Here is a 19,505-nt window from a genome sequence, read left to right on the forward strand (position 1 = left end):
GGTCTGAGGATTAACTGTCCTCCAGCGTGGCAGGAACCTGGTTTCTGGGGGGAAAGTGCTCGTTTGCTAAGCAAGCGTACCTCCGGAGGCTAGAACCTGGGCAACTTCAAGGTTTGGCAAGCAGCCCCTGAGACACTAGGATCCAAGCTTTCAAAGGGAAAAGACTGCTTTTGTCGGCAGAGCCACCTACCCTTGTTATCACACAGCAAAGTACCTGCAGGATGGGAGCTGCGAAGGGAAACAAACGGGACACACTGGGCACCTGAGAAGCTCCCCTCGACACTTGCAAGCAGCCTGTTTCTCTGGGGGAACATACTTCTTTCCTCTCTGGGCGTGCCTGCAGTGAGTAGAAGCTGGGCTTTCCTAGGGTTACGCAAACAGCTCCGAGGCTACAAGAATCCAGATTTCCAAAGGGGAAAAGACTGCTTTTCGAAACAGGGCCACCTATCCTAGTTCACATCAAACATGAGTCCCTGCAGTAGTGGAGCTGCCGAGGGAGAGCATGGCGAAACCCTAGGAACTTCGCTAAGTACCTTTTACTGTGCAGGCTTCGAAGTGAGGCAAGATCCCTGAAGGAGGGCTGGCCTGAGCGAGGCCTAGTTGGCTCTACCTCTTCCGGGGCCCTAGCAGGGTAAAGGAGAAATTGTGCTCTTTGCTCAGCTTGCACCTCACATCGACGACCTGCTAAACCAGCGAGCCAGTCCGTGTGAGCTCTTGGATGGAAGGCTGAGCAGAGTGCTTTTCTGAGTGCGGGTAGGGACCTTGTCCTCACTGAGTCTACGTTACCCAGCACATGAGAAAGTTTCCGTCTGTCTTCGTGAGCTGGGGCAAGCTGCGGCAACCTAGGTTTCCAAAGGAAGAGAGAGAGCAGTGTGCCGCCTTGGGCTCTGCGTGCAAGAAGTGTTCCGAAGGGCCTACACGGCTGCTTGTTGCTCAGCAGGCAGAGAGCAGACGTGGGGGGGATCCGTGTGGTAGCATGGGAAACGGTGCGGAGGCCAGAGTGCTTGGAGTCCTGAAAGCTATCCTTGCGTTCCATTGAAGCACAACAACGGTGGAGACCTCATGAAAACCGAGGCACGCAGAGCTTGCCTGGTGGAAACTTAAGCACTACCCTGAGGCTAAGGGTGGCCTAGCGCTTTCCCAGGAGGAACGAGGTCTGAGGATTAATTATCCTCCAGGGTGGCAGGAACCCGGTTTCTCGGGGGAAAGTGCTCGTTTGGTAAGCAAGCGTACCTTCGGAGGCTAGAACCTGGGCAACTTCAAGGTTTGGCAAGCAGCCCCTGAGACACTAGAATCCAAGCTTCCAAAGGGAAAAGGCTGCTTTTGTCGGCAGAGCCACCTACCCTTGTTATCACACAGCAAAGTACCTGCAGGATGGGAGCTGCGAAGGGAAACAAACGGGACACACTGCGCACCTGAGAAGCTCCCCTCGACCCTTGCAAGCAGCCTGTTTCTCTGGGGGAACATACTTGTTTCCTCCCTGGGCGTGCCTGCAGTGAGTGGAAGCTGGGCCTTCCTAGGGTTTCACAAACAGCTCCGAGGCTACAAGAATCCAGATATCCAAAGGGGAAAATACTGCTTTTCGAAGCAGGGCCACCTATCCTAGTTCACAGCAAACATGAGTCCCTGCAGTAGTGGAGCTGCCGAGGGAGAGTATGGCGAAACCCAGGGAACTTCGCTAAGTACCGTTTACTGTGCAGGTTTCGAAGTGTGGCAAGATCCCTGAAGGAGGGCTGGCCTGAGCGAGGCCTTGTTGGCTCTACCTCTTCCGGGGCCCTAGCAGGGTAAAGGAGGAATTGTGCTCTTTGCTCAGCTTGGACCTCACATCGACGTCCTCCTAAACGAAAGAGCCAGTCCATGTGAGCTCTTGGATGGAAGGCTGAGCAGAGTGTTTTTCTGAGTGCGGGTAGGGACCTTGTCCTCACTGAGTCTACGTTACCCAGCACATGAGAGTGTTTCCGTCTGTCTTCGTGAGCTGGGGCAAGCTGCGGCAACCTAGGTTTCCAAAGGAAGAGAGAGAGCAGTGTGCTGCCTTGGGCTCTGTGTGCAAGAAGTGTTCCGAAGGGCCTACACAGCTGCTTGTTGCTCAGCAGGCAGAGAGCAGACGTGGGGGGGATCCGTGTGGTAGCATGGGAAACGGTGCGGAGGCCAGAGTGCTTTGAGTCCTGAAAGGTATCCTCGCGTTCCATTGAAGCACAACAACGGTGGAGACCTCATGGAAACCGAGGCACGCAGAGCTTGCCTGGTGGAAACTTACGCACTACCCTGAGGCTAAGGGTGGCCTAGCGCATTCACAGGAGAAACGAGGTCTGAGGATTAACTGTCCTCCAGCGTGGCAGGAACCTGGTTTCTGGGGGGAAAGTGCTCGTTTGCTAAGCAAGCGTACCTCCGGAGGCTAGAACCTGGGCAACTTCAAGGTTTGGCAAGCAGCCCCTGAGACACTAGGATCCAAGCTTTCAAAGGGAAAAGACTGCTTTTGTCGGCAGAGCCACCTACCCTTGTTATCACACAGCAAAGTACCTGCAGGATGGGAGCTGCGAAGGGAAACAAACGGGACACACTGGGCACCTGAGAAGCTCCCCTCGACACTTGCAAGCAGCCTGTTTCTCTGGGGGAACATACTTCTTTCCTCTCTGGGCGTGCCTGCAGTGAGTAGAAGCTGGGCTTTCCTAGGGTTACGCAAACAGCTCCGAGGCTACAAGAATCCAGATTTCCAAAGGGGAAAAGACTGCTTTTCGAAACAGGGCCACCTATCCTAGTTCACATCAAACATGAGTCCCTGCAGTAGTGGAGCTGCCGAGGGAGAGCATGGCGAAACCCTAGGAACTTCGCTAAGTACCTTTTACTGTGCAGGCTTCGAAGTGAGGCAAGATCCCTGAAGGAGGGCTGGCCTGAGCGAGGCCTAGTTGGCTCTACCTCTTCCGGGGCCCTAGCAGGGTAAAGGAGAAATTGTGCTCTTTGCTCAGCTTGCACCTCACATCGACGACCTGCTAAACCAGCGAGCCAGTCCGTGTGAGCTCTTGGATGGAAGGCTGAGCAGAGTGCTTTTCTGAGTGCGGGTAGGGACCTTGTCCTCACTGAGTCTACGTTACCCAGCACATGAGAAAGTTTCCGTCTGTCTTCGTGAGCTGGGGCAAGCTGCGGCAACCTAGGTTTCCAAAGGAAGAGAGAGAGCAGTGTGCCGCCTTGGGCTCTGCGTGCAAGAAGTGTTCCGAAGGGCCTACACGGCTGCTTGTTGCTCAGCAGGCAGAGAGCAGACGTGGGGGGGATCCGTGTGGTAGCATGGGAAACGGTGCGGAGGCCAGAGTGCTTGGAGTCCTGAAAGCTATCCTTGCGTTCCATTGAAGCACAACAACGGTGGAGACCTCATGAAAACCGAGGCACGCAGAGCTTGCCTGGTGGAAACTTAAGCACTACCCTGAGGCTAAGGGTGGCCTAGCGCTTTCCCAGGAGGAACGAGGTCTGAGGATTAATTATCCTCCAGGGTGGCAGGAACCCGGTTTCTCGGGGGAAAGTGCTCGTTTGGTAAGCAAGCGTACCTTCGGAGGCTAGAACCTGGGCAACTTCAAGGTTTGGCAAGCAGCCCCTGAGACACTAGAATCCAAGCTTCCAAAGGGAAAAGGCTGCTTTTGTCGGCAGAGCCACCTACCCTTGTTATCACACAGCAAAGTACCTGCAGGATGGGAGCTGCGAAGGGAAACAAACGGGACACACTGCGCACCTGAGAAGCTCCCCTCGACACTTGCAAGCAGCCTGTTTCTCTGGGGGAACATACTTGTTTCCTCCCTGGGCGTGCCTGCAGTGAGTGGAAGCTGGGCCTTCCTAGGGTTTCACAAACAGCTCCGAGGCTACAAGAATCCAGATATCCAAAGGGGAAAATACTGCTTTTCGAAGCAGGGCCACCTATCCTAGTTCACAGCAAACATGAGTCCCTGCAGTAGTGGAGCTGCCGAGGGAGAGTATGGCGAAACCCAGGGAACTTCGCTAAGTACCGTTTACTGTGCAGGTTTCGAAGTGTGGCAAGATCCCTGAAGGAGGGCTGGCCTGAGCGAGGCCTTGTTGGCTCTACCTCTTCCGGGGCCCTAGCAGGGTAAAGGAGGAATTGTGCTCTTTGCTCAGCTTGGACCTCACATCGACGTCCTCCTAAACGAAAGAGCCAGTCCATGTGAGCTCTTGGATGGAAGGCTGAGCAGAGTGTTTTTCTGAGTGCGGGTAGGGACCTTGTCCTCACTGAGTCTACGTTACCCAGCACATGAGAGTGTTTCCGTCTGTCTTCGTGAGCTGGGGCAAGCTGCGGCAACCTAGGTTTCCAAAGGAAGAGAGAGAGCAGTGTGCTGCCTTGGGCTCTGTGTGCAAGAAGTGTGCCGAAGGGCCTACACAGCTGCTTGTTGCTCAGCAGGCAGAGAGCAGACGTGGGGGGGATCCGTGTGGTAGCATGGGAAACGGTGCGGAGGCCAGAGTGCTTTGAGTCCTGAAAGGTATCCTCGCGTTCCATTGAAGCACAACAACGGTGGAGACCTCATGGAAACCGAGGCACGCAGAGCTTGCCTGGTGGAAACTTACGCACTACCCTGAGGCTAAGGGTGGCCTAGCGCATTCACAGGAGAAACGAGGTCTGAGGATTAACTCTCCTCCAGCGTGGCAGGAACCTGGTTTCTGGGGGGAAAGTGCTCGTTTGCTAAGCAAGCGTACCTCCGGAGGCTAGAACCTGGGCAACTTCAAGGTTTGGCAAGCAGCCCCTGAGACACTAGGATCCAAGCTTTCAAAGGGAAAAGACTGCTTTTGTCGGCAGAGCCACCTACCCTTGTTATCACACAGCAAAGTACCTGCAGGATGGGAGCTGCGAAGGGAAACAAACGGGACACACTGGGCACCTGAGAAGCTCCCCTCGACACTTGCAAGCAGCCTGTTTCTCTGGGGGAACATACTTCTTTCCTCTCTGGGCGTGCCTGCAGTGAGTAGAAGCTGGGCTTTCCTAGGGTTACGCAAACAGCTCCGAGACTACAAGAATCCAGATTTCCAAAGGGGAAAAGACTGCTTTTCGAAACAGGGCCACCTATCCTAGTTCACATCAAACAGGAGTCCCTGCAGTAGTGGAGCTGCCGAGGGAGAGCATGGCGAAACCCTAGGAACTTCGCTAAGTACCTTTTACTGTGCAGGCTTCGAAGTGAGGCAAGATCCCTGAAGGAGGGCTGGCCTGAGCGAGGCCTAGTTGGCTCTACCTCTTCCGGGGCCCTAGCAGGGTAAAGGAGAAATTGTGCTCTTTGCTCAGCTTGCACCTCACATCGACGACCTGCTAAACCAGCGAGCCAGTCCGTGTGAGCTCTTGGATGGAAGGCTGAGCAGAGTGCTTTTCTGAGTGCGGGTAGGGCCCTTTTCCTAACTGAGTCTACGTTACCCAGCGCATGAGACCGGCTCGGACTGTCTTCGTGAGCTGGGTCAAGCTGCGACAACTTAGGTTTCCAAAGGAAGAGAGAGAGCAGTGTGCCGCTTTAGGCTCTGCATGCAAGAAGTGTTCCGAAGGGCCTACACGGCTGCTTGTTGCTCAGCAGGCAGAGAGGAGACGTGGGGGGGATCCGTGTGGTAGCTTTGGAAACGGTGCGGAGGCCAGAGTGCTTGGAGTCCTGAAAGCTATCCTCGCGTTCCATTAAAGCACAACAACGGTGGAGACCTCATGGAAACCTAGCCACGCAGAGCTTGCTTGGTGGAAACTTTAGCACTACCCTGACGCTAAGAGTGGCCTAGCGCATTCACAGGAGAAACGAGGTCTGAGGATTAACTCTCCTCCAGCGTGGCAGGAACCTGGTTTCTCGGGGGAAAGTGCTCGTTTCCTAAGCAAGCGTACCTGCGGAGGCTAGAACTTGGGCAACTTCAAGGTTTGGCAAGCAGCCCCTGAGACACTAGAATCCAAGCTTCCAAAGGGAAAAGTCTGCTTTTGTCGGCAGAGCCACCTACCCTTGTTAGCACCCAGCATAAATACCTGCAGGATGGGAGCTGCGAAGGGAAACAAACGGGACACACTGGGCACCTGAGAAGCTCCCCTCGACACTTGCAAGCAGCCTGTTTCTCTGGGGGAACATACTTCTTTCCTCTCTGGGCGTGCCTGCAGTGAGTAGAAGCTGGGCCTTCCTAGGGTTTCGCAAACAGCTCCGAGGCTACAAGAATCCAGATTTCCAAAGGGGAAAAGACTGCTTTTCGAAACAGGGCCACCTATCCTAGTTCACATCAAACAGGAGTCCCTGCAGTAGTGGAGCTGCCGAGGGAGGGCATGGCGAAACCCTAGGAACTTCGCTAAGTACCTTTTACTGTGCAGGCTTCGAAGTGAGGCAAGATCCCTGAAGGAGGGCTGGCCTGAGCGAGGCCTAGTTGGCTCTACCTCTTCCGGGGCCCTAGCAGGGTAAAGGAGAAATTGTGCTCTTTGCTCAGCTTGCACCTCACATCGACGACCTCCTAAACCAGCGAGCCAGTCCGTGTGAGCTCTTGGATGGAACGCTGAGCAGAGTGCTTTTCTGAGTGCGGATAGGGCCCTTTTCCTAACTGAGTCTACGTTACCCAGCACATGAGAAAGTTTCCGTCTGTCTTCGTGAGCTGGGGCAAGCTGCGGCAACCTAGGTTTCCAAAGGAAGAGAGAGAGCAGTGTGCCGCCTTGGGCTCTGCGTGCAAGAAGTGTTCCGAAGGGCCTACACGGCTGCTTGTTGCTCAGCAGGCAGAGAGCAGACGTGGGGGGGATCCGTGTGGTAGCATGGGAAACGGTGCGGAGGCCAGAGTGCTTGGAGTCCTGAAAGCTATCCTCACGTTCCATTGAAGCACAACAACGGTGGAGACCTCATGAAAACCGAGGCACGCAGAGCTTGCCTGGTGGAAACTTAAGCACTACCCTGAGGCTAAGGGTGGCCTAGCGCTTTCCCAGGAGGAACGAGGTCTGAGGATTAATTATCCTCCAGGGTGGCAGGAACCCGGTTTCTCGGGGGAAAGTGCTCGTTTGGTAAGCAAGCGTACCTTCGGAGGCTAGAACCTGGGCAACTTCAAGGTTTGGCAAGCAGCCCCTGAGACACTAGAATCCAAGCTTCCAAAGGGAAAAGGCTGCTTTTGTCGGCAGAGCCACCTACCCTTGTTATCACACAGCAAAGTACCTGCAGGATGGGAGCTGCGAAGGGAAACAAACGGGACACACTGCGCACCTGAGAAGCTCCCCTCGACCCTTGCAAGCAGCCTGTTTCTCTGGGGGAACATACTTGTTTCCTCCCTGGGCGTGCCTGCAGTGAGTGGAAGCTGGGCCTTCCTAGGGTTTCACAAACAGCTCCGAGGCTACAAGAATCCAGATATCCAAAGGGGAAAATACTGCTTTTCGAAGCAGGGCCACCTATCCTAGTTCACAGCAAACATGAGTCCCTGCAGTAGTGGAGCTGCCGAGGGAGAGTATGGCGAAACCCAGGGAACTTCGCTAAGTACCGTTTACTGTGCAGGTTTCGAAGTGTGGCAAGATCCCTGAAGGAGGGCTGGCCTGAGCGAGGCCTTGTTGGCTCTACCTCTTCCGGGGCCCTAGCAGGGTAAAGGAGGAATTGTGCTCTTTGCTCAGCTTGGACCTCACATCGACGTCCTCCTAAACGAAAGAGCCAGTCCATGTGAGCTCTTGGATGGAAGGCTGAGCAGAGTGTTTTTCTGAGTGCGGGTAGGGACCTTGTCCTCACTGAGTCTACGTTACCCAGCACATGAGAGTGTTTCCGTCTGTCTTCGTGAGCTGGGGCAAGCTGCGGCAACCTAGGTTTCCAAAGGAAGAGAGAGAGCAGTGTGCTGCCTTGGGCTCTGTGTGCAAGAAGTGTTCCGAAGGGCCTACACAGCTGCTTGTTGCTCAGCAGGCAGAGAGCAGACATGGGGGGGATCCGTGTGGTAGCATGGGAAACGGTGCGGAGGCCAGAGTGCTTGGAGTCCTGAAAGGTATCCTCGCGTTCCATTGAAGCACAACAACGGTGGAGACCTCATGGAAACCGAGGCACGCAGAGCTTGCCTGGTGGAAACTTACGCACTACCCTGAGGCTAAGGGTGGCCTAGCGCATTCACAGGAGAAACGAGGTCTGAGGATTAACTCTCCTCCAGCGTGGCAGGAACCTGGTTTCTGGGGGGAAAGTGCTCGTTTGCTAAGCAAGCGTACCTCCGGAGGCTAGAACCTGGGCAACTTCAAGGTTTGGCAAGCAGCCCCTGAGACACTAGGATCCAAGCTTTCAAAGGGAAAAGACTGCTTTTGTCGGCAGAGCCACCTACCCTTGTTATCACACAGCAAAGTACCTGCAGGATGGGAGCTGCGAAGGGAAACAAACGGGACACACTGGGCACCTGAGAAGCTCCCCTCGACACTTGCAAGCAGCCTGTTTCTCTGGGGGAACATACTTCTTTCCTCTCTGGGCGTGCCTGCAGTGAGTAGAAGCTGGGCTTTCCTAGGGTTACGCAAACAGCTCCGAGGCTACAAGAATCCAGATTTCCAAAGGGGAAAAGACTGCTTTTCGAAACAGGGCCACCTATCCTAGTTCACATCAAACAGGAGTCCCTGCAGTAGTGGAGCTGCCGAGGGAGAGCATGGCGAAACCCTAGGAACTTCGCTAAGTACCTTTTACTGTGCAGGCTTCGAAGTGAGGCAAGATCCCTGAAGGAGGGCTGGCCTGAGCGAGGCCTAGTTGGCTCTACCTCTTCCGGGGCCCTAGCAGGGTAAAGGAGAAATTGTGCTCTTTGCTCAGCTTGCACCTCACATCGACGACCTCCTAAACCAGCGAGCCAGTCCGTGTGAGCTCTTGGATGGAACGCTGAGCAGAGTGCTTTTCTGAGTGCGGATAGGGCCCTTTTCCTAACTGAGTCTACGTTACCCAGCACATGAGAAAGTTTCCGTCTGTCTTCGTGAGCTGGGGCAAGCTGCGGCAACCTAGTTTTCCAAAGGAAGAGAGAGAGCAGTGTGCCGCCTTGGGCTCTGCGTGCAAGAAGTGTTCCGAAGGGCCTACACGGCTGCTTGTTGCTCAGCAGGCAGAGAGCAGACGTGGGGGGGATCCGTGTGGTAGCATGGGAAACGGTGCGGAGGCCAGAGTGCTTGGAGTCCTGAAAGCTATCCTTGCGTTCCATTGAAGCACAACAACGGTGGAGACCTCATGAAAACCGAGGCACGCAGAGCTTGCCTGGTGGAAACTTAAGCACTACCCTGAGGCTAAGGGTGGCCTAGCGCTTTCCCAGGAGGAACGAGGTCTGAGGATTAATTATCCTCCAGGGTGGCAGGAACCCGGTTTCTCGGGGGAAAGTGCTCGTTTGGTAAGCAAGCGTACCTTCGGAGGCTAGAACCTGGGCAACTTCAAGGTTTGGCAAGCAGCCCCTGAGACACTAGAATCCAAGCTTCCAAAGGGAAAAGGCTGCTTTTGTCGGCAGAGCCACCTACCCTTGTTATCACACAGCAAAGTACCTGCAGGATGGGAGCTGCGAAGGGAAACAAACGGGACACACTGCGCACCTGAGAAGCTCCCCTCGACACTTGCAAGCAGCCTGTTTCTCTGGGGGAACATACTTGTTTCCTCCCTGGGCGTGCCTGCAGTGAGTGGAAGCTGGGCCTTCCTAGGGTTTCACAAACAGCTCCGAGGCTACAAGAATCCAGATATCCAAAGGGGAAAATACTGCTTTTCGAAGCAGGGCCACCTATCCTAGTTCACAGCAAACATGAGTCCCTGCAGTAGTGGAGCTGCCGAGGGAGAGTATGGCGAAACCCAGGGAACTTCGCTAAGTACCGTTTACTGTGCAGGTTTCGAAGTGTGGCAAGATCCCTGAAGGAGGGCTGGCCTGAGCGAGGCCTTGTTGGCTCTACCTCTTCCGGGGCCCTAGCAGGGTAAAGGAGGAATTGTGCTCTTTGCTCAGCTTGGACCTCACATCGACGTCCTCCTAAACGAAAGAGCCAGTCCATGTGAGCTCTTGGATGGAAGGCTGAGCAGAGTGTTTTTCTGAGTGCGGGTAGGGACCTTGTCCTCACTGAGTCTACGTTACCCAGCACATGAGAGTGTTTCCGTCTGTCTTCGTGAGCTGGGGCAAGCTGCGGCAACCTAGGTTTCCAAAGGAAGAGAGAGAGCAGTGTGCTGCCTTGGGCTCTGTGTGCAAGAAGTGTTCCGAAGGGCCTACACAGCTGCTTGTTGCTCAGCAGGCAGAGAGCAGACGTGGGGGGGATCCGTGTGGTAGCATGGGAAACGGTGCGGAGGCCAGAGTGCTTTGAGTCCTGAAAGGTATCCTCGCGTTCCATTGAAGCACAACAACGGTGGAGACCTCATGGAAACCGAGGCACGCAGAGCTTGCCTGGTGGAAACTTACGCACTACCCTGAGGCTAAGGGTGGCCTAGCGCATTCACAGGAGAAACGAGGTCTGAGGATTAACTCTCCTCCAGCGTGGCAGGAACCTGGTTTCTGGGGGGAAAGTGCTCGTTTGCTAAGCAAGCGTACCTCCGGAGGCTAGAACCTGGGCAACTTCAAGGTTTGGCAAGCAGCCCCTGAGACACTAGGATCCAAGCTTTCAAAGGGAAAAGACTGCTTTTGTCGGCAGAGCCACCTACCCTTGTTATCACACAGCAAAGTACCTGCAGGATGGGAGCTGCGAAGGGAAACAAACGGGACACACTGGGCACCTGAGAAGCTCCCCTCGACACTTGCAAGCAGCCTGTTTCTCTGGGGGAACATACTTCTTTCCTCTCTGGGCGTGCCTGCAGTGAGTAGAAGCTGGGCTTTCCTAGGGTTACGCAAACAGCTCCGAGGCTACAAGAATCCAGATTTCCAAAGGGGAAAAGACTGCTTTTCGAAACAGGGCCACCTATCCTAGTTCACATCAAACATGAGTCCCTGCAGTAGTGGAGCTGCCGAGGGAGAGCATGGCGAAACCCTAGGAACTTCGCTAAGTACCTTTTACTGTGCAGGCTTCGAAGTGAGGCAAGATCCCTGAAGGAGGGCTGGCCTGAGCGAGGCCTAGTTGGCTCTACCTCTTCCGGGGCCCTAGCAGGGTAAAGGAGAAATTGTGCTCTTTGCTCAGCTTGCACCTCACATCGACGACCTCCTAAACCAGCGAGCCAGTCCGTGTGAGCTCTTGGATGGAACGCTGAGCAGAGTGCTTTTCTGAGTGCGGATAGGGCCCTTTTCCTAACTGAGTCTACGTTACCCAGCACATGAGAAAGTTTCCGTCTGTCTTCGTGAGCTGGGGCAAGCTGCGGCAACCTAGGTTTCCAAAGGAAGAGAGAGAGCATTGTGCCGCCTTGGGCTCTGCGTGCAAGAAGTGTTCCGAAGGGCCTACACGGCTGCTTGTTGCTCAGCAGGCAGAGAGCAGACGTGGGGGGGATCCGTGTGGTAGCATGGGAAACGGTGCGGAGGCCAGAGTGCTTGGAGTCCTGAAAGCTATCCTCACGTTCCATTGAAGCACAACAACGGTGGAGACCTCATGAAAACCGAGGCACGCAGAGCTTGCCTGGTGGAAACTTAAGCACTACCCTGAGGCTAAGGGTGGCCTAGCGCTTTCCCAGGAGGAACGAGGTCTGAGGATTAATTATCCTCCAGGGTGGCAGGAACCCGGTTTCTCGGGGGAAAGTGCTCGTTTGGTAAGCAAGCGTACCTTCGGAGGCTAGAACCTGGGCAACTTCAAGGTTTGGCAAGCAGCCCCTGAGACACTAGAATCCAAGCTTCCAAAGGGAAAAGGCTGCTTTTGTCGGCAGAGCCACCTACCCTTGTTATCACACAGCAAAGTACCTGCAGGATGGGAGCTGCGAAGGGAAACAAACGGGACACACTGCGCACCTGAGAAGCTCCCCTCGACCCTTGCAAGCAGCCTGTTTCTCTGGGGGAACATACTTGTTTCCTCCCTGGGCGTGCCTGCAGTGAGTGGAAGCTGGGCCTTCCTAGGGTTTCACAAACAGCTCCGAGGCTACAAGAATCCAGATATCCAAAGGGGAAAATACTGCTTTTCGAAGCAGGGCCACCTATCCTAGTTCACAGCAAACATGAGTCCCTGCAGTAGTGGAGCTGCCGAGGGAGAGTATGGCGAAACCCAGGGAACTTCGCTAAGTACCGTTTACTGTGCAGGTTTCGAAGTGTGGCAAGATCCCTGAAGGAGGGCTGGCCTGAGCGAGGCCTTGTTGGCTCTACCTCTTCCGGGGCCCTAGCAGGGTAAAGGAGGAATTGTGCTCTTTGCTCAGCTTGGACCTCACATCGACGTCCTCCTAAACGAAAGAGCCAGTCCATGTGAGCTCTTGGATGGAAGGCTGAGCAGAGTGTTTTTCTGAGTGCGGGTAGGGACCTTGTCCTCACTGAGTCTACGTTACCCAGCACATGAGAGTGTTTCCGTCTGTCTTCGTGAGCTGGGGCAAGCTGCGGCAACCTAGGTTTCCAAAGGAAGAGAGAGAGCAGTGTGCTGCCTTGGGCTCTGTGTGCAAGAAGTGTTCCGAAGGGCCTACACAGCTGCTTGTTGCTCAGCAGGCAGAGAGCAGACATGGGGGGGATCCGTGTGGTAGCATGGGAAACGGTGCGGAGGCCAGAGTGCTTGGAGTCCTGAAAGGTATCCTCGCGTTCCATTGAAGCACAACAACGGTGGAGACCTCATGGAAACCGAGGCACGCAGAGCTTGCCTGGTGGAAACTTACGCACTACCCTGAGGCTAAGGGTGGCCTAGCGCATTCACAGGAGAAACGAGGTCTGAGGATTAACTCTCCTCCAGCGTGGCAGGAACCTGGTTTCTGGGGGGAAAGTGCTCGTTTGCTAAGCAAGCGTACCTCCGGAGGCTAGAACCTGGGCAACTTCAAGGTTTGGCAAGCAGCCCCTGAGACACTAGGATCCAAGCTTTCAAAGGGAAAAGACTGCTTTTGTCGGCAGAGCCACCTACCCTTGTTATCACACAGCAAAGTACCTGCAGGATGGGAGCTGCGAAGGGAAACAAACGGGACACACTGGGCACCTGAGAAGCTCCCCTCGACACTTGCAAGCAGCCTGTTTCTCTGGGGGAACATACTTCTTTCCTCTCTGGGCGTGCCTGCAGTGAGTAGAAGCTGGGCTTTCCTAGGGTTACGCAAACAGCTCCGAGACTACAAGAATCCAGATTTCCAAAGGGGAAAAGACTGCTTTTCGAAACAGGGCCACCTATCCTAGTTCACATCAAACAGGAGTCCCTGCAGTAGTGGAGCTGCCGAGGGAGAGCATGGCGAAACCCTAGGAACTTCGCTAAGTACCTTTTACTGTGCAGGCTTCGAAGTGAGGCAAGATCCCTGAAGGAGGGCTGGCCTGAGCGAGGCCTAGTTGGCTCTACCTCTTCCGGGGCCCTAGCAGGGTAAAGGAGAAATTGTGCTCTTTGCTCAGCTTGCACCTCACATCGACGACCTCCTAAACCAGCGAGCCAGTCCGTGTGAGCTCTTGGATGGAACGCTGAGCAGAGTGCTTTTCTGAGTGCGGATAGGGCCCTTTTCCTAACTGAGTCTACGTTACCCAGCACATGAGAAAGTTTCCGTCTGTCTTCGTGAGCTGGGGCAAGCTGCGGCAACCTAGTTTTCCAAAGGAAGAGAGAGAGCAGTGTGCCGCCTTGGGCTCTGCGTGCAAGAAGTGTTCCGAAGGGCCTACACGGCTGCTTGTTGCTCAGCAGGCAGAGAGCAGACGTGGGGGGGATCCGTGTGGTAGCATGGGAAACGGTGCGGAGGCCAGAGTGCTTGGAGTCCTGAAAGCTATCCTTGCGTTCCATTGAAGCACAACAACGGTGGAGACCTCATGAAAACCGAGGCACGCAGAGCTTGCCTGGTGGAAACTTAAGCACTACCCTGAGGCTAAGGGTGGCCTAGCGCTTTCCCAGGAGGAACGAGGTCTGAGGATTAATTATCCTCCAGGGTGGCAGGAACCCGGTTTCTCGGGGGAAAGTGCTCGTTTGGTAAGCAAGCGTACCTTCGGAGGCTAGAACCTGGGCAACTTCAAGGTTTGGCAAGCAGCCCCTGAGACACTAGAATCCAAGCTTCCAAAGGGAAAAGGCTGCTTTTGTCGGCAGAGCCACCTACCCTTGTTATCACACAGCAAAGTACCTGCAGGATGGGAGCTGCGAAGGGAAACAAACGGGACACACTGGGCACCTGAGAAGCTCCCCTCGACACTTGCAAGCAGCCTGTTTCTCTGGGGGAACATACTTCTTTCCTCTCTGGGCGTGCCTGCAGTGAGTAGAAGCTGGGCTTTCCTAGGGTTACGCAAACAGCTCCGAGGCTACAAGAATCCAGATTTCCAAAGGGGAAAAGACTGCTTTTCGAAACAGGGCCACCTATCCTAGTTCACATCAAACATGAGTCCCTGCAGTAGTGGAGCTGCCGAGGGAGAGCATGGCGAAACCCTAGGAACTTCGCTAAGTACCTTTTACTGTGCAGGCTTCGAAGTGAGGCAAGATCCCTGAAGGAGGGCTGGCCTGAGCGAGGCCTAGTTGGCTCTACCTCTTCCGGGGCCCTAGCAGGGTAAAGGAGAAATTGTGCTCTTTGCTCAGCTTGCACCTCACATCGACGACCTGCTAAACCAGCGAGCCAGTCCGTGTGAGCTCTTGGATGGAAGGCTGAGCAGAGTGCTTTTCTGAGTGCGGGTAGGGACCTTGTCCTCACTGAGTCTACGTTACCCAGCACATGAGAAAGTTTCCGTCTGTCTTCGTGAGCTGGGGCAAGCTGCGGCAACCTAGGTTTCCAAAGGAAGAGAGAGAGCAGTGTGCCGCCTTGGGCTCTGCGTGCAAGAAGTGTTCCGAAGGGCCTACACGGCTGCTTGTTGCTCAGCAGGCAGAGAGCAGACGTGGGGGGGATCCGTGTGGTAGCATGGGAAACGGTGCGGAGGCCAGAGTGCTTGGAGTCCTGAAAGCTATCCTCACGTTCCATTGAAGCACAACAACGGTGGAGACCTCATGAAAACCGAGGCACGCAGAGCTTGCCTGGTGGAAACTTAAGCACTACCCTGAGGCTAAGGGTGGCCTAGCGCTTTCCCAGGAGGAACGAGGTCTGAGGATTAATTATCCTCCAGGGTGGCAGGAACCCGGTTTCTCGGGGGAAAGTGCTCGTTTGGTAAGCAAGCGTACCTTCGGAGGCTAGAACCTGGGCAACTTCAAGGTTTGGCAAGCAGCCCCTGAGACACTAGAATCCAAGCTTCCAAAGGGAAAAGGCTGCTTTTGTCGGCAGAGCCACCTACCCTTGTTATCACACAGCAAAGTACCTGCAGGATGGGAGCTGCGAAGGGAAACAAACGGGACACACTGCGCACCTGAGAAGCTCCCCTCGACCCTTGCAAGCAGCCTGTTTCTCTGGGGGAACATACTTGTTTCCTCCCTGGGCGTGCCTGCAGTGAGTGGAAGCTGGGCCTTCCTAGGGTTTCACAAACAGCTCCGAGGCTACAAGAATCCAGATATCCAAAGGGGAAAATACTGCTTTTCGAAGCAGGGCCACCTATCCTAGTTCACAGCAAACATGAGTCCCTGCAGTAGTGGAGCTGCCGAGGGAGAGTATGGCGAAACCCAGGGAACTTCGCTAAGTACCGTTTACTGTGCAGGTTTCGAAGTGTGGCAAGATCCCTGAAGGAGGGCTGGCCTGAGCGAGGCCTTGTTGGCTCTACCTCTTCCGGGGCCCTAGCAGGGTAAAGGAGGAATTGTGCTCTTTGCTCAGCTTGGACCTCACATCGACGTCCTCCTAAACGAAAGAGCCAGTCCATGTGAGCTCTTGGATGGAAGGCTGAGCAGAGTGTTTTTCTGAGTGCGGGTAGGGACCTTGTCCTCACTGAGTCTACGTTACCCAGCACATGAGAGTGTTTCCGTCTGTCTTCGTGAGCTGGGGCAAGCTGCGGCAACCTAGGTTTCCAAAGGAAGAGAGAGAGCAGTGTGCTGCCTTGGGCTCTGTGTGCAAGAAGTGTTCCGAAGGGCCTACACAGCTGCTTGTTGCTCAGCAGGCAGAGAGCAGACGTGGGGGGGATCCGTGTGGTAGCATGGGAAACGGTGCGGAGGCCAGAGTGCTTGGAGTCCTGAAAGGTATCCTCGCGTTCCATTGAAGCACAACAACGGTGGAGACCTCATGGAAACCGAGGCACGCAGAGCTTGCCTGGTGGAAACTTACGCACTACCCTGAGGCTAAGGGTGGCCTAGCGCATTCACAGGAGAAACGAGGTCTGAGGATTAACTCTCCTCCAGCGTGGCAGGAACCTGGTTTCTGGGGGGAAAGTGCTCGTTTGCTAAGCAAGCGTACCTCCGGAGGCTAGAACCTGGGCAACTTCAAGGTTTGGCAAGCAGCCCCTGAGACACTAGGATCCAAGCTTTCAAAGGGAAAAGACTGCTTTTGTCGGCAGAGCCACCTACCCTTGTTATCACACAGCAAAGTACCTGCAGGATGGGAGCTGCGAAGGGAAACAAACGGGACACACTGGGCACCTGAGAAGCTCCCCTCGACACTTGCAAGCAGCCTGTTTCTCTGGGGGAACATACTTCTTTCCTCTCTGGGCGTGCCTGCAGTGAGTAGAAGCTGGGCTTTCCTAGGGTTACGCAAACAGCTCCGAGGCTACAAGAATCCAGATTTCCAAAGGGGAAAAGACTGCTTTTCGAAACAGGGCCACCTATCCTAGTTCACATCAAACATGAGTCCCTGCAGTAGTGGAGCTGCCGAGGGAGAGCATGGCGAAACCCTAGGAACTTCGCTAAGTACCTTTTACTGTGCAGGCTTCGAAGTGAGGCAAGATCCCTGAAGGAGGGCTGGCCTGAGCGAGGCCTAGTTGGCTCTACCTCTTCCGGGGCCCTAGCAGGGTAAAGGAGAAATTGTGCTCTTTGCTCAGCTTGCACCTCACATCGACGACCTGCTAAACCAGCGAGCCAGTCCGTGTGAGCTCTTGGATGGAAGGCTGAGCAGAGTGCTTTTCTGAGTGCGGGTAGGGACCTTGTCCTCACTGAGTCTACGTTACCCAGCACATGAGAAAGTTTCCGTCTGTCTTCGTGAGCTGGGGCAAGCTGCGGCAACCTAGGTTTCCAAAGGAAGAGAGAGAGCAGTGTGCCGCCTTGGGCTCTGCGTGCAAGAAGTGTTCCGAAGGGCCTACACGGCTGCTTGTTGCTCAGCAGGCAGAGAGCAGACGTGGGGGGGATCCGTGTGGTAGCATGGGAAACGGTGCGGAGGCCAGAGTGCTTGGAGTCCTGAAAGCTATCCTCACGTTCCATTGAAGCACAACAACGGTGGAGACCTCATGAAAACCGAGGCACGCAGAGCTTGCCTGGTGGAAACTTAAGCACTACCCTGAGGCTAAGGGTGGCCTAGCGCTTTCCCAGGAGGAACGAGGTCTGAGGATTAATTATCCTCCAGGGTGGCAGGAACCCGGTTTCTCGGGGGAAAGTGCTCGTTTGGTAAGCAAGCGTACCTTCGGAGGCTAGAACCTGGGCAACTTCAAGGTTTGGCAAGCAGCCCCTGAGACACTAGAATCCAAGCTTCCAAAGGGAAAAGGCTGCTTTTGTCGGCAGAGCCACCTACCCTTGTTATCACACAGCAAAGTACCTGCAGGATGGGAGCTGCGAAGGGAAACAAACGGGACACACTGCGCACCTGAGAAGCTCCCCTCGACCCTTGCAAGCAGCCTGTTTCTCTGGGGGAACATACTTGTTTCCTCCCTGGGCGTGCCTGCAGTGAGTGGAAGCTGGGCCTTCCTAGGGTTTCACAAACAGCTCCGAGGCTACAAGAATCCAGATATCCAAAGGGGAAAATACTGCTTTTCGAAGCAGGGCCACCTATCCTAGTTCACAGCAAACATGAGTCCCTGCAGTAGTGGAGCTGCCGAGGGAGAGTATGGCGAAACCCAGGGAACTTCGCTAAGTACCGTTTACTGTGCAGGTTTCGAAGTGTGGCAAGATCCCTGAAGGAGGGCTGGCCTGAGCGAGGCCTTGTTGGCTCTACCTCTTCCGGGGCCCTAGCAGGGTAAAGGAGGAATTGTGCTCTTTGCTCAGCTTGGACCTCACATCGACGTCCTCCTAAACGAAAGAGCCAGTCCATGTGAGCTCTTGGATGGAAGGCTGAGCAGAGTGTTTTTCTGAGTGCGGGTAGGGACCTTGTCCTCACTGAGTCTACGTTACCCAGCACATGAGAGTGTTTCCGTCTGTCTTCGTGAGCTGGGGCAAGCTGCGGCAACCTAGGTTTCCAAAGGAAGAGAGAGAGCAGTGTGCTGCCTTGGGCTCTGTGTGCAAGAAGTGTTCCGAAGGGCCTACACAGCTGCTTGTTGCTCAGCAGGCAGAGAGCAGACGTGGGGGGGATCCGTGTGGTAGCATGGGAAACGGTGCGGAGGCCAGAGTGCTTGGAGTCCTGAAAGGTATCCTCGCGTTCCATTGAAGCACAACAACGGTGGAGACCTCATGGAAACCGAGGCACGCAGAGCTTGCCTGGTGGAAACTTACGCACTACCCTGAGGCTAAGGGTGGCCTAGCGCATTCACAGGAGAAACGAGGTCTGAGGATTAACTCTCCTCCAGCGTGGCAGGAACCTGGTTTCTGGGGGGAAAGTGCTCGTTTGCTAAGCAAGCGTACCTCCGGAGGCTAGAACCTGGGCAACTTCAAGGTTTGGCAAGCAGCCCCTGAGACACTAGGATCCAAGCTTTCAAAGGGAAAAGACTGCTTTTGTCGGCAGAGCCACCTACCCTTGTTATCACACAGCAAAGTACCTGCAGGATGGGAGCTGCGAAGGGAAACAAACGGGACACACTGGGCACCTGAGAAGCTCCCCTCGACACTTGCAAGCAGCCTGTTTCTCTGGGGGAACATACTTCTTTCCTCTCTGGGCGTGCCTGCAGTGAGTAGAAGCTGGGCTTTCCTAGGGTTACGCAAACAGCTCCGAGGCTACAAGAATCCAGATTTCCAAAGGGGAAAAGACTGCTTTTCGAAACAGGGCCACCTATCCTAGTTCACATCAAACAGGAGTCCCTGCAGTAGTGGAGCTGCCGAGGGAGAGCATGGCGAAACCCTAGGAACTTCGCTAAGTACCTTTTACTGTGCAGGCTTCGAAGTGAGGCAAGATCCCTGAAGGAGGGCTGGCCTGAGCGAGGCCTAGTTGGCTCTACCTCTTCCGGGGCCCTAGCAGGGTAAAGGAGAAATTGTGCTCTTTGCTCAGCTTGCACCTCACATCGACGACCTGCTAAACCAGCGAGCCAGTCCGTGTGAGCTCTTGGATGGAAGGCTGAGCAGAGTGCTTTTCTGAGTGCGGGTAGGGCCCTTTTCCTAAGTGAGTTTACGTTACCCAGCGCATGAGACCGGCTCGGACTGTCTTCGTGAGCTGGGTCAAGCTGCGACAACTTAGGTTTCCAAAGGAAGAGAGAGAGCAGTGTGCCGCTTTAGGCTCTGCATGCAAGAAGTGTTCCGAAGGGCCTACACGGCTGCTTGTTGCTCAGCAGGCAGAGAGCAGACGTGGGGGGGATCCGTGTGGTAGCATGGGAAACGGTGCGGAGGCCAGAGTGCTTGGAGTCCTGAAAGCTATCCTCGCGTTCCATTGAAGCACAACAACGGTGGA

Source organism: Balaenoptera acutorostrata, chromosome X (assembly GCF_949987535.1).
Source record: "Balaenoptera acutorostrata chromosome X, mBalAcu1.1, whole genome shotgun sequence".
Taxonomy (NCBI): Eukaryota; Metazoa; Chordata; class Mammalia; order Artiodactyla; family Balaenopteridae; genus Balaenoptera; species Balaenoptera acutorostrata.